Here is a 15,469-nt window from a genome sequence, read left to right on the forward strand (position 1 = left end):
GAGTAAATGCCCCTCAGATGCTGATTGTCGACCCGGTCACGTATTCGCATGACCCTGGTGACTCAACTTTGTGGAGCCCACCATCATGTCTATGTTTTATTTATGCAGTCCATCATTTACGCTAGATTATTTTAGGGCATTGAGTTTTAAAAAATGGGGCAAATCTGAAGTTTAAGTGATGACCGATTAGTTCACTAAATGGGCAGAAGCAAAACTTATATTGGAAACAGATCATCAAAAAATTATCGAGTTTATCAATACTCATATAATTCATTGGTTTGAAATTACTAAATCAATTACTATGGACCAATGAACAGTATTTTCATTTAAGTAGGTCAAGGCAATGATTGATCAGTATAAAATCAGGTTGATGCATTCATCACCTTACTTTGCTCAGGCTAACGACCATGTCCTAATAACAAGGTCATCAAAAATATTTTACACAAAATGATTGATGAGAATCCTAGACAATGGCATATTAAATTGTCGCTCTTTGGACATATCACAACTTATTTTGGACAAGCATAGAGATGAGTCCATTTAGACTCATGTATGGACATGATGCTATATTACCATTTGAAGTGATTGTGCCATCATTACAGGTAGCCTATCAGTCTAACTTAACCCAAGCCGAGTTCACTGAGGTTATGCTAATTAAACTCGATGACTTAAACGAAATTCGGCTAAGGGCGTTAAATTCCATTATAACAAATAAAGCCAAAGTCACTTGAGCGTACAATAAAAAGATAAAAAAGAATGTTTTCAGTAAAAATGATATAGTTTGGAAAGTGATATTGCCTATTGGATTAAGAATTCTAAATTTCGTAAATGTTCACTTACATGGAATGGATCATATACAGTAATAAAAGATCTCCATGGAGGAGCTTATATCATTCTTGATATCGACGGAAAGCAGCAAAAAATCTAATAATTTTTTATTTTTAAAAGCATATCATCTCAGTCTATGGGAGATATAGAAAGATCATGCCACCATATGGTAAGTCTCTACAGATCAGAAAGCTTTTACAGGCTACATCCTTGAAGCTTGCCATCTTTGTGTCAGTTGACTCATAGTCTTTAGTAAACCAGGTCGGCTCTTTATCTTTAAAGAGACAAAAAATGGTTGGACTAATTATCAAGGGTGAAAGAAAGGAAAAAACTCATATATTCAATAAAAGAATAATTGATTTTAGAGCAAAGGATATTGCAGTGACCGAATGAGGTAAATTCTACATATATTGGAACATATTTAAGGAATCTTGCTCCAAAGTATTCATAAAACCACATCTACATTTAGATAAGTCAGATAGGCCCGTCAGAGTGATAAAATCTCTTTGTAGTTGCTTCAAACATGTCGTGATAAAGGTGACCAAGCATGAAGGGAGAGAGCAAGTTGATGTCATTGAGCGAGCACCTCGGCCAGATGAATGTATTCCTTAGTGATTTATAGAGCACTCACACATAATAGGAATTGACAAATCCACATTAGAATGAATGTTGTACATTTTTGCTCATCCACTTTATCTTGAGACTTGCGCTGTAAAACCATGAAAGCAGAATATACATTGTTGGTCTTGTCCGAAAGAATGAAGGGATGCTAATTCTTCAAAATGAAACTCGAATAGACAAACTCACCAAAGGGCAACAAATAGGTGAATGAACATACATTCATGATTATTGGACCAATTGAGCCACATCCAAAATAGAATGCATTGGTCGATCGACTCTATAAAGTTGACACTACTGTAAGAAGAAAAGTATTGGTTGGATATTCATATAAGGGAAGTTGGATGCATTCATGGATTATTGCCTACCTCCATGTATCATCATGATGTTATTTAGCGTGTGTGAACTAACTAACCCAACCGTTCTTCAGCGTGGGGGACAATGTTGTATCCTATTTTTAGTCATTTTGGGAAAAGTCAATAGGAGTGGGATATGTGGCATTGTATGAGAATTAAGAGGTGGATGAAAAGTTCTCTAAGATATTCGATGAGCTTTTTGCGTAATCATAGCTAGTGTAAATTCAATTTTTCATGTCAGTGGATAGTCGACAGAATAGGTAGTTATATAAAAGTTTAATGAGCGAAGAGAAAAATATAGTTGAAGCAGTTTAAGATACAAAAGACGACCAAGATAAACGAAGTTTGGACATGCAACAAAAAAAAAAAAACAGTCGCGAAAGGAAAACATAACAAAAGAATTATTTATAGAATGACTTTTTGACTACTGTAATAGTTGTAGTAATGAAAAAAAGACCTGAAAGAATAAGCTACAACAGAACTCTATAAATTGTAGAAAAAAAATAACATAGTAAAAATCATCAGTACAATCTAACACAACCAATAAACTAAAAAAATCTATCTTTTATATCAACTTATCCTAGAGTAGCAGTACGTAGTCATTCTTAGCTATAATATTTAGTTGTAATCAAAATCTATACTTATACGCTAGATTTGTTCTCTATCCAATATCACGCAGTTCTTTCAGGAGACATATTCTTGTTGTCGCTCATAATGATCGTTCGTGAGTTTTTTCTTTTGTTTAATTGCCCCGGCATTTTGAAAGTCTATTTTTGTTAAAGGCACAAAGAAACACATCTTCAGAGGAAGAACCCTATTATCTGATTATCACCTGATCATTATAAATTTTTACAAATTGTTGAGTAACCAATCGATCTTATTAGAATTTAGTCATATATGCTCATATTGGACATACCTGCTTATTTCATCACTTGGGGTCGAAGTTGACCGGTTTGGATCAAGCCACTTTATCAATTTTGGCACACTCGCGCGTATTACATGTAAAAGAAAACAATCTGAACTGCCTACAAATCTAAAGTGCAATAGTTTAAGTTGAGGAGGGTACATTCATTTAGATTTGAATTTAAAAGTAATTGTTTTTTTAATTAATTAATTAATTATTTATTTATTTTTAACTTTTGGTGTGAATCACTTTTGGTGGCCCAGTCCATATACAATAATAAAATAATAATTTACATCACGTGCTTGGAATTCGAGCCTTAACTAATCTTATTCGTATTCAGGTACTTAAATTTCAAAACTTGACATGAAAGTCCAAAATTAACTGTGGATGAATGATTCTAACCAATTTAGACAGTGCAAAAAAGATTTTCAATAGTTGATGTTACACTTGATTAATCACCAGTCCAGATGATCCTTTTTAATGTGACTTTTGAGTGGTAGGCCAACCACCCGGTCTGGTTTGGCACGACGAATCCACCTGACTGTATCAACCCCGTGAGGTCGAGTAAAAAAACAATGGTCCCAGCCATGTCCTGGCATGCGTTTATCTTATTGTGCTTTGTTAAGCCCATGTGTAGAAATCAGTTAATGCATGCCCAATTCATATGTCAGCCTGGCACACTGGAAAAATATCCAAGCCATCCAACATGTAGACCTCACTGCACACATGGCTCCACCGCTGACTTTGCATGGAAGCTGATTGCATGTGAGCCACATACCACCACCACCACCTCAATGGTGTGTAGATGTCACAAAGTTCCTTGGGCCCTTCAATGATGTATGTGTTATATATATCCACACCGTCCATCCATCTTGTGAGAAATTTAGAGCATAACTTAAAAAATGAAGCAGATACAAAGCTCAAGCGAACCACACTATACAAAGCAGTGGGGATTGAATGCCTACTATTGAAAACTTCTCGGTGCCATATAAGTTCTGACTCTGATATTTGTTTTTTCCTTTAACCCATGTATATGCGACCTTATGAATAGGTTGGATGGTAAATAAATATCTGCTGGGTCATCGGAAGGTTTCAATGGTGATTATATTATTTCCTTCGCTCTTATGTTTAGTGGTCTAACTTAAGGTTTGGATATGCCTACCATGTCTTAAAATGGTATATATAAAAGTAGATAGAGGATGTGGATACGACATATACATCATTATGGGCCCACAAAACTCGGTGACATCAACACACCACCGAAATCGGTGCTTTCAGAAGGAAAACGATCGATGCCAGCCACCAGTAATGGCCGGCAAAAGGGATGCGCCAAGACATCTATGACAAAAAAGAGAAAAGGTTGGATCATGGATACGGACTGTCCATGTCATAGGCCCCACTTGTAGTTACCTGTTTCATTCTAGAGTCACCAGTGGCCTATGAAATGAACGGTCCAGATCATTTAGACAAATATAGCCTGTTCGTGTGATATCCGGTCCGCGAGGACGTTAGGTCGGGCCCACCGTGTCGATGAAACCCGAACGGTATGGTGCTTAAGTCATTGGATGGGCCACGTGTATGAAAGCAGTGGACGGTTATAAAAAAAAAAATTGGCAACTGTACGTACTACACGTGTGGCAAACCTGATGAAAGGACGGACCTGATTTTCGATCCGGATCATGGTGGGGCCCACTAAGTCCATGCCCCAAAACCATTTTCTACCGTTGGATTGTATGAATTATGCGACTTACTGAAATTCGATTCGTTACAGCAGATTCAAGCCCGAAGAAGAAAAAGCTGGTGCTGATACTCGTATTAACGGTCATTCCGGGGACGCTGCTCCTCTTCTGGTGTGGCTATTGCCTCTGTAAGAGAAAATATCAAAAGAAAGGTACAGACAGCTTTTACATTTGCTTGCTTTACACGTGGAACTAGGAACGCATGTGCAAGGTTGGAGCCTTTCATTTCGTGATCCCCACCGTTCAGATGTCATATCTCCCAAAATAACACCAATCTGATCATAAGGTGGGCCACACATAAAATTTGGACCCTTGGTCAATTTATCTTAACCATTTTATGTATCTTTGTGGCCCACCTGATGATCATAACGGCTTTAATTTTGAGGAATGTCATCTAACCAGCAGCGATCAGGTGATGACACGATCACAACGGCTTGAATTTTGGATGATTGACCGTGGGCCCCACTTGTACAAACTGATTTCGCATGTCGGGTGGTGCATGGATTTTATATATATATATATATATATATATATATATATATATATATATATATATATAGTGTTCTGAAAAGCATGAGAACGTGCAGGAAATGCAGGTTTGCGTTTAAGGGAGGGAAGGCAGGATAGCTTTTCAACTGGCAGTGAGAAGAGCTCAGAGATGCCATTGTTTAATCTCGTTGATGTGGTGATTGCTACCGATCACTTCTCCCAATCAAATAAGCTTGGAGAAGGTGGCTTTGGTCCTGTTTACAAGATAAATCACCGACACCCCTTCGCTCGTAACGCAGCTAGGTTTGAGGACATTAGGCCCTCTTCAACCTCCCTTCGACTCACGTATTTCTCAGTGGCTTTTCACGCTTGTTTCCCATTTCTGGGCTCTTCACCACCCTCCACCTTGTAGATCCTTCATGGAGGAATTGGGTCTTCTCCCCACCTTTAGTTGCAACAAGCCCCCACTGGTTGTCAGGTGGCAGCGGCCGGATCATGGCTGGGTCAAGCTCAATGTAGATGACTCTACTTGAGGGAATCCAAGACCTACAGGTGGAGGTGGGATTTATAGAGATAATAAGGGAATGTTTATTTTTGCGTTCTCCTCGGCTTATGGTCTGGCTTCAAACGTCAACGCCGAACTCAGGGCAATCCACGATGGCCTTGACCTTTGCATTCAGCAGGGCCTCAGTCAAATTATTGTGGAATCGGACTCAAGTCTAGTCATTGTTTTTTTGAACGGGTCAATTACTCCCAGTAGGAAATGGAAATATTGGATTGCTCGGATTACTAGATTCGACTCCTCAATAAGAATCATTTTCTCTCATATCTTCCGAGAAGGCAATGGGCTGGCTGACGACATGGCAAAATTGGCTAGCAGCTCTCAAATTAATTCTCTATACAGGCAGTACGCTTTCCTCCCTGCCAATGTTAGAGGCAACCTCTTCCTGGACAAGGTAGGTGTTAAGATGTGGAGCCACATTTGAGACCGTCCTCGACCGGTCGTGAGCCATGCTCGACCGGTTGTAGGGTCCGGCTCGACCGGTCGTGGACCGGCTTGACTTAAAGTCCAGCGAGCACTGTTTTTTATCCCGAGGTGTTCGACCGGTTGTGGCCCATTCACGACCGGTCGTGGGGCCCTCTCGACCGGTCGTGCAGGCTGCACGACTAGTCAAGGTTACGCAGATTCGTTCCGTGATTTTGCACGGATTTCGTGTCGCAAGTCCTTTCGCAACTGGGATGCGGAAATGAGAGTTTTCAAAACTATAAACAGGGGTTCCTAGGATTTTTCATATAGAGAAAAAGCAAGGAAAAATTATTCTAAGGTGTGGGCAAAGGGTTTTCTATGTGCTTCCAAGGGAGAGGTTAGTACATTGCTTTGTAATCTTCGTTCCTCATAGTGGAAGTTTGCATCCGTGGTTTTTTCACCCTAGTTTGGGGTTTTTCCACGTATATCTTGTCTTGTGGTTTGTTTTGAATGCTTTGATCTATTTTTAGTTTATATTTCTTCCTGTTTATCGTTTGTAGGTGAGGCCTGAGATTGGATCTTGACTCGCTGCGTTGTTGGCGTGCTGCGTAAGAACTAGTATCAAAGTTATTGGTTTAGTTCTATTAGGAGCGATGATGGAAGAAGGGAAAACTAGAATTGAGAAGTTTGATAGTTCAAACTTTACCTTTTGGAAGATGCAGATGGAAGATTATCTGTATCAGAAGGACCTCTATATTCCTTTAGGAGGAAAAGAAAAAAAAACTAAAAAAGATGACAGATGATGAATGATTTTTACTGGATAGGAAGGCTTTAGGAACGATCCGACTCTCTTTGTCTAAGAGTGTCACCTTCAACATATCTGTCACGCCCCAAACTCAAAAAACGGGCTCAGAAAATTCTCGATTGCCGAATCCGGTGCCGACAGCCTCCGTAGCACCACATTCTTTGCCCCAGCGCCCATACGCCAGATTCCGATCTTGGGATCCTACAAGGAGGATTTTTAGTATGATTTTTTTTTGTAATGGAGCATAACCACAAGCATAACCAAGTCACAAAACAACAACACCACATATTCACTATATCAAAAACTTTAAGTACAATGCGTATGAAAGGGAAATACAATATAATGAAAGTAACAAAAACTCCAGAAGCTCGGCTGCACGCTCCAAGCTCAATGCTGCTGCAACCTAACGCCACCTGCACGCATCTATCGTGCATAAGCTTATAAAAAGTTTAGGGGGTGGTGAAAGTGTGTGTAAGGTGAGTGCCAAGTGTATAATATCAGAGTAATGCGGAAGTATGCGGTAAGTCCATGAATGCTATCAGCTATATCAAAGCTATGCGATGCAAGGCATGAATACTATCAGCCATACTAAGGTCATGTGATGCGAGGCCTATGTAACCAAATGTCATATGCGAGATGCAAAGCAAGCATGCCAGTACTGATCAAGTACACATATCAGTACAGTTCCTCTCTAGATATCACCGGGGTCTAATACACCTCACACTGACTGCCTCCTCCCTAGTTGCATAGTCACGCAAGTGGAAGAGACCACATTATCCGCCTGACCAGTAGTCTGCCAATACCTACCCAGCTCGTCGATAGCGGACTCATTTGCGAGCTGGTCAAACTCAGCCTAGTTTATAGCCCCCTCACTCGGGCGGATAAGGCCACACCCCCTTCTAACCGACCACGACACAGTGGGAGACGCGACCTACTGGTATTCGGTACTCGGGCGCTCATGTATCCACTCGGTCTAGACGTTAGAGCATCTCCTAGTACCAAAAAGGTTCTGGGACTTTCACCCAAGGACATCCTAAGTGCCCACAGTGCTAGAACCAAGCATTTTCGGTATCCGATATAGCCATCCACGATGTGTCTGTGGAGCGACGGCCCTGATGTCGCTAGGGCGTGCAGTGATCACGACACACAATGCGAGATGCATGAGTCACACCGTACAATCATGCAGCAATCCTGCGCGTATCACGCGATCATGTGGGGCACTCCGTCTCATAAGCAGTCCCGTAAATGTCTCAGCCCAACGGCTTATGCTATGATCAAACATTCCTCATCTCAAGCATACATATGATGCGTATGGGCATGAATCATGGAAGTGCACTAAGCATGTTATAAAGTAATGAACTATCAACAAGTATAGGCCTATCAATGGGTCCTAAGGAGAGTCATAATGCGGACATTTAACCAACATTATTCTTACAATGTGGATGTCAAACCAACATTGTTCCTTAGTCATGGCCCGCCATAAAACATCATTTCATAAACTAAGGGAGAATCACACATTGCAATGGATCCTAAGGACATCCCGTTGGGCCTCGACCCATGGGCCTTAGATACATCAAATGGGCCGTATCACATGGGCCTTACATTCATCAAATGGGCCGCATTAATGGGCCCTCACCAACGACCTTATGTACATTGCAATGGGCTATATCCCATGGGCCTTTGAAAACATCACAATGGGCCTTGTAACATGGGCCTTATGCATGCTAAATGGGCCTAATCATATGGGGCCTTATGCATACCAAATGGGCCTAATCATATGGGCCTTATGCATACCAAATGGGCCTAATCATATGGGCCTTATGCATACCAAATGGGCCTAATCATATGGGCCTTAGATATGTACCGAGGTGAGCCTCAATGGACGGCCATAAGTAAATTAAGATGGGCCCCAAACATATGCTAAGGTGGGGTCCATTTGAACTACAGATCTATCTTATTTTTAGTCCCAAGCCTTAAAATGGGCTTTCAAAATGATTGGACAGCTTGGATGCAGCACACGCATCATGGTGGGGGTCCACATGAAGGCCCACCATCAGGTATATTATAAAATATAATATATATAATATATATATAATATATATACAATGTAATATATACACACACACGCGCCCGCGCGCGGATAGAACATATAAATCATGGTGGGGTCCACTGTCCAGACAGTGGACAGTGTTGATAAACACATAAATCATGGTGGGGCTCACTAGCCGTCCAATCACTGGACAACATTGGTAAAACACATAAATCTGGGTGGGATCCACCATCCACAGCGGTGGACAATGTGCCTAGAACACATACATCACTGTGGGTCCCATGTGGGGCCCACCATAATGCTTATATGGCATCCAATCTATCCATAAGGTCACTCAGACCTAGATGAAGAGTAAAAACAAATTTCAGCTTGATCCAAAACTTCCGTGGACCCAAAAAGGATTTTAATGGTATACATTCAATCCCACTATTTCCTATAATGTGGGCCACCTGAGTCTTGGATGTAGTTGAAATTCGGAGGGGGCCCGCCTCAGGAGGTGGCCCACCGAATGAACGGGTTGGATGACAAATGTACATCATGGTGGGGCCCACGGTTGGAGCCGTGGGTCTGCTGCATCCGCTTGCCCGCCAGCAGCAGGCACTGCCTGCGTCTCTGACAGCAGCAGCGTCTGCTGCATGTATATTTTTTTTTTTGAAAACACGAAATGTCGTGGTTTTTCGTGTATGGGGCCTGTATCAGTGGAATCTGACCCTGTCATTGGGTCTCATGGCTTAATACAAGGCAAATGAGCCCAATATTGAATATATTTTGATGGATAAAAATAATAGTTGATTTTTCAACGGTAACCATCACAATTTCTCATGCTATGGCCCACCAGATACTCGGATTAGCTTCATTTTTCAGTCCAACGCCTAAAATAAACTCGAGAATAGAATGGACAGCGTGGATTGAACACTTACATCAAGGTGGGGCCTACATAAATGACCCACCTAATAAGCTTTGGAAAAACTAATATTTGTGTTTTTCCCAGACAACGTCCAGCGTCCCTAGACGCTAGACGGAACACATGCATTCGAGGTGGGCCCAGCTTAGGTGGGCCACCACATGGAGGGTGGTGTGGGTGCAACACATATAAGGTGGGCCCCACTTATAAACGGCTTGGGTAAAAGTTATGCCTCATGGTGGGGTCCATCTGTGTGGGCCACAAGGCCACATCATCATATACAATAGGAACAAAGAAAATGAAAAAGAGAGGGAGAGAGAGAGAGTGGGACACACGTGTGATGGAGGGACCCCGACACTATGGGCCCTCCTTGCATTCAAACATACATCAAGTGGGTCCCATTACATGTGGGCCCATTAAATTGAAATCCAATGGTGGAGATCCCTTCTCCACTAAAGTAAACGGTCTAGATGACCCTATGTATGCAAGGAAGATAAACATCATGATGGGGTCCATGGAGAATGGCCCCATCATGGAATGATCATGAGCATCAAGGTGGGCCATCGGCCACACCTAATGGTCCAAAGTGAGATCCATACCATTGATTCGGTAGGCCTCGCTTGGCCCATCATAAAACATGAAAAATCTAGTCTAATAAGCACCCACCGGTCGATTTTCTCGGTCCGTTGGAATGCCGATCCCCTTGAGCTTCACTTCAACGGTGGAAGATGAGAAATGAATGGCTAGGATGAGGGATTTTGGGATGGGAAAGTGGGCCACCAAAATCACATTTCTCTCACATGGAAGAGCTTGGACGTGAGCTCATTTGGTTGCTTGGAATTGAGTTGAGAAATGAGAGAGAGAGAGAGGGAGATGGGATGTAAAGAGAGAGAGTGATGGATGTGAGTGATGGGTGAGGTGATGTTGTACTTGACTAGCATGGGCGTGTAAGAGAGGGTGAGAAAGGGTTGACTTTGGAGAGAGAAAGCATGGGTTGCTTTGTACTTGACATGAGGTGATGGATGGGATTGATTTGACATGTTGTAGAGATTCTCTTGGGATTGCAAATGCGTGGCGTTTTCTTCGAAATAGACGCCGGCGCACATCTTCCTGCCAGGGTATCGGATCGGTGCACGAGTCGCAGCGTTGGAACCTCGGCGACGGTGCGGTCGCAATAGTACAAGTCTCGAATAAAGCCGACTCAATTCTATAGGATACGACTAAGGGTTGATCGTAAACGTCGATTACCAATCACGGGTTGTCGGAATTCGACGGGAAGGATGGCGGGATTCGACGGAACAGTACGGACTAGGATACGGGTCTTTCAATATCCAAGGTAAAAACTACAAAAGAATTAATGAAAGTCCTAGCCACCATGTATGAAAAGCCCTCAACATCCAACAAGGTTCATCTTATGAAACAACTATTCAACATGAAGATGTCAGATGGTGGGAGCGTGGCTGAACATCTAAACGAGTTCAATACAGTCACGAGCCAGTTGGAATCCGTTGGCATTATTTTTGAGGATGAGGTTAGAGCATTATTGATCTTATCTAGTTTGCCAGACAGATGAGATGGTTTGGTGATTGCTGTGAGCAATTCTTCAGGGTCGACAAAGCTAAAATTTGATGATGTGGCCGGTCTAATTCTCAGCGAAGAATCTAAAAGAAAGGCGTCAGGAGTTTCAGGGGATTCAGGGAATGCTCTAAATGTTTAAGGAAGAGGAAGATCGCTGAACAAAAGATGTAATAAAAATGGGCATTCTAAGTCAAGGAAGAAGTCCAAGGGACAGAAAGACAAAGACGGGTATTGGCATTGCGATAAGAAGGGGCACATGAAACGTGATTGCAGGGCGCTCAAGAAGCTAGAAGGAAACTCTCAAGGTGAGAAGGATTCAATGAATTTATCTGAGGAAAGTGACACAGAGGCGTTGATCTTGTCTCTTGATGCGAGGAATGAGTCTTGGGTTGGGTGCTTCGTTTCATGCCACTTCATGTAAGGAAGTTCTGCGTGATTATCTGTTAGGTGACTTTGGGAGAGTCTACCTGGGTGATGATGAGCCGTGCAGTATTGTTGGAAAGGGAGACGTTTATGTCAATCAGAAAGACAGAACAATTTTAAAATTGAAGGATGTCAGACATGTACCGAGTTTGAAACGTAACTTGATCTCAGTGGGGCAATTGGCCGATACTGGTTATGTAACGACATTCACTGGTGATTCCTGAAAGATCACAAAGGTACCTTGGTGATATCTCGAGGTAAAAAGGAAGGTACTTTATACGTGACTTCAGGATCGTATTGTTCACTCTCAGTCGCATCAGATGGAGTGAATGGGTAGTTATGGCATTAGAGGTTGGGACATATGAGTGAGAAAGGGATAAAAGTGCTATTGTCAAAAGGGAAGTTACCAGGGCTAAAGTCTATTAACTTGGAATTCTGCAAGGACTGCGTATATGGTAAGAAGAAGAGGGTAAGTTTTAAGAAGATAGGACGCACTCCAAAGACGCATCTGTTGGAGCTTGTACACATTGATGTGTGGGGACCGGCATAGGTATCATCTCTTGGTAGCTCACGTTATTTTGTTTCCTTTATTGATGATGCTAGTAGAAAACTGTGGGTCTGTTTCTTAAAGCACAAATCTGATATATTTGATATATTTAAGAAGTGGAAAGTTATGGTAGAAAATGAGACAGGTAGAATAGTAAAATGTCTCAGATATGATAATGGGGGAGAGTACTATGATAAGAGATTTGAGAAGTATTGTGCAGCAAATGGAATCAAACATCAGAAAATGATTCCAGGGACACCACAGCAGAATGGTGTGGCTGAGCGCATTAAAAGGACCATCCTTGAGCATGCCAGGAGCATGAGGCTACATGCAGGGTTGCCCAAGACCTTTTGGGCAGATGTTGTGAATACTACCGCATATCTCATCAGTAGAAGTCCCTCAGCACCATTGGATGGTGGGCTATCAGAAGAAACGTGGACTGGGAAAGAAGTGAACCTTGCATATCTCAAAGTGTTCGGTTGCACTTCATATGTTTACATTGATGCAGAGCACAGAAACAAGCTGGATGCGAAGTCTAGGAGGTGCACGTTTATAGGCTACGGGCAGCATGATTTTGGCTAAAGGTTTTGGGATGCAGAAAATAAGAAAATCATCAGAAGCAAGGACGTAGTCTTCAATGAAAAAGTGATATATAAGGACAGTGTGCAGGAAAATAAGGTCGAGGAGAAAGAATTCGTAGAGATGGAAGAGTTACAGGACACGGGTGTTACAGTGCCACAGGATGATCATGCACATGAACATTATGAGGCAGAGCCGCATACACCGGTTGTGAGGAGGTCTACTCGGGAGAGGAGACCCACGGTCCGATACTCACCCTCCTTACATTATCTACTGCTGACAGATAATGGTGAACCAGAATGTTTTGAAGAGGCATTAAAGACAGATACACGGGTTAAGTGGGAGCAGGCCATGGATAAGGAGATGGACTCTCTTGAGTCCAATCGTACATGGGAGCTAATCACCCTACCTATGGGTAAGAAAGCTCTTCATAACAAATGGGTTTACAGATTGAAGGAGGAGCATGATGGTTCAAAACGGTTGAAGGCTAGACTGGTTGTGAAAGGGTTTCAACAAAAGGCAGGTATCGATTTCACTGAAATATTTTCACCTGTGGTGAAAATGTCTACGATTCGTATGGTCTTGAGTATAGTGGCTACAGAGGACTTACATCTAGAGTAGCTAGATGTTAAGACAGCCTTTCTTCATGGGGACCTTGAAGAAGAGATATATATGCATCAGCCGATAGGATACGTGGCACCAGGAAAGGAGAACAAAGTGTGCAGACTGAAGAAGAGTTTATATGGCCTGAAGCAGGCCCCGATGCAGTAGTACAAGAAATTTGATAGTTTCATGTTGGGAAATGGTTATAGGAGATGTCATGCAGACCATTGTTGCTATTTGAAGAAGTTTGATACGTCATACATCATCCTTCTTCTGTACGTTTATGATATGCTTGTGTCCGGTTCAAGCATAAAGGACATCTCAGATCTCAAAAGACAACTGTCTAAAGAATTTGTCATGAAGGATTTAGGAGCTGCAAAACAAATCCTAGGCATGAGGATAAAGCGTGACAGGGAAAACAAGAAACTGGTTTTGTCACAGGCAGAGTACATAGTCAAGGTACTTGATCGCTTCAATGTGGGAGGTGCTAAGCCGGTTAGCACTCCATTAGCCAACCACTTCAAGCTATCTAAGGAGCAAGGTGCAAAGATGCAGGAGGAACGAGACTTCATGGCTAAAGTCCCATACGCGTCAGCAATTGGGAGTCTCATGTATGCTATGGTGAGCACGAGGCCAGACATTGCTCAAGCAGTGGGAGTTATTAGCAGGTTTATGAATAACCCCGGGAAGGAACATTGGGAAGCTGTGAAGTGGATTCTTAGATACCTGGTAGGTACCAAGGATGTAGGGCTGTGCTATGGTGGATCAGAAATCAAGCTATAGGGCTATGTGGATTCAGATTTGGCAGGAGACATCGACAGCAGAAGAAGTATTATAGGTTATGTCTTTACTCTAGGTAGTGCTGCAGTCAGTTGGGTCTCTTAGTTACAGAAGATAGTATCTATCAATACGACAGAAGCAGAATATGTTGCGGCTACAGAAGCATGTAAGGAGATGGTGTGAATGCAAGATTTTATGGAAGAGTTAGGTAAGAAGCAAACAGATTGCAAGATGTATAGTGATAGTCAGAGTGCAATACACTTGGCTCAGAATTTAGCCTTTCATTCAAGGACCAAGCATATTGTCATCATATATCACTTCATTTGTTCGTTAAGATGGATCGATTGCTCTGGAGAAGATTCATACAAGTGAGAATCCTGTGGATATGCTGACCAAAGCGGTCACACAGGAGAAGCTGAAGCTCTGTTCAGCTTTGATTGGTCTTTAGGCTTGAAGACAGGGAGGTGATGCACTCCGGATGAAGAAGACGAAAGTTTAAGGCGATGTGTCTCCAAGTGAGAGATTGTTAAGATGTGGAGCCACATTTGGGACCGTCCTCGACCGGTCGTGAGCCATGCTCAACCGGTCGTAGGGTTCGGCTCGACTGGTTGTGGACCGGCTCGACTCAAAGTCCAGCGAGCACTGTTTTTGGTCCTTATGTGTTCGACCGGTCGTGGCCTGTCACGCCTCAAAATTCGGGTACAGAGTGTGCACCCTCAGACCCGAGTTTTGATTCGTAACTTATACACAAAGTATATACTAACTTAATTCTTTAATCAGTTTAATCGCATGTGATATTTACATTCAATATAAAGTCCACCATAATCTCAATCACACATACATAATACATAACACCAATCAACTAAGCATTTATAAATCTTGATAATCCTTAAAATAAAATAAACCTTAAAATTATTCATTTATTATACCATTATACTATAATGATATTTATTCCATGCTAATATTGATCCAAAGAAATAAAGCTAAATAATTCCTTAAAGTCTCAAAATAAATACCAGTATGCATTATTTATTAATTAAGCCGTGCTAACAAAATAAAACATATAATCAAAAATTTTCTAATGGAGCCACTTCATCCTCAGATAAGTATGGCCATGTTTCAGGTGGGTCGTGTTCAGGTACAGTAGATCCTTCCGGTTCTTGCGCCACGTCATCTGCTAATGGCTCCTCTGTATGATTTTTTCATCAATAAAAAAATATAAGCTGGCCAGGCTTAGTGATATAACCCAGCATGGTTCATAATCATAATAATTAAAATAATACAAAAATACATGTATAA

Source organism: Magnolia sinica, chromosome 1, assembly GCF_029962835.1.
Source record: "Magnolia sinica isolate HGM2019 chromosome 1, MsV1, whole genome shotgun sequence".
NCBI lineage: Eukaryota > Viridiplantae > Streptophyta > Magnoliopsida > Magnoliales > Magnoliaceae > Magnolia > Magnolia sinica.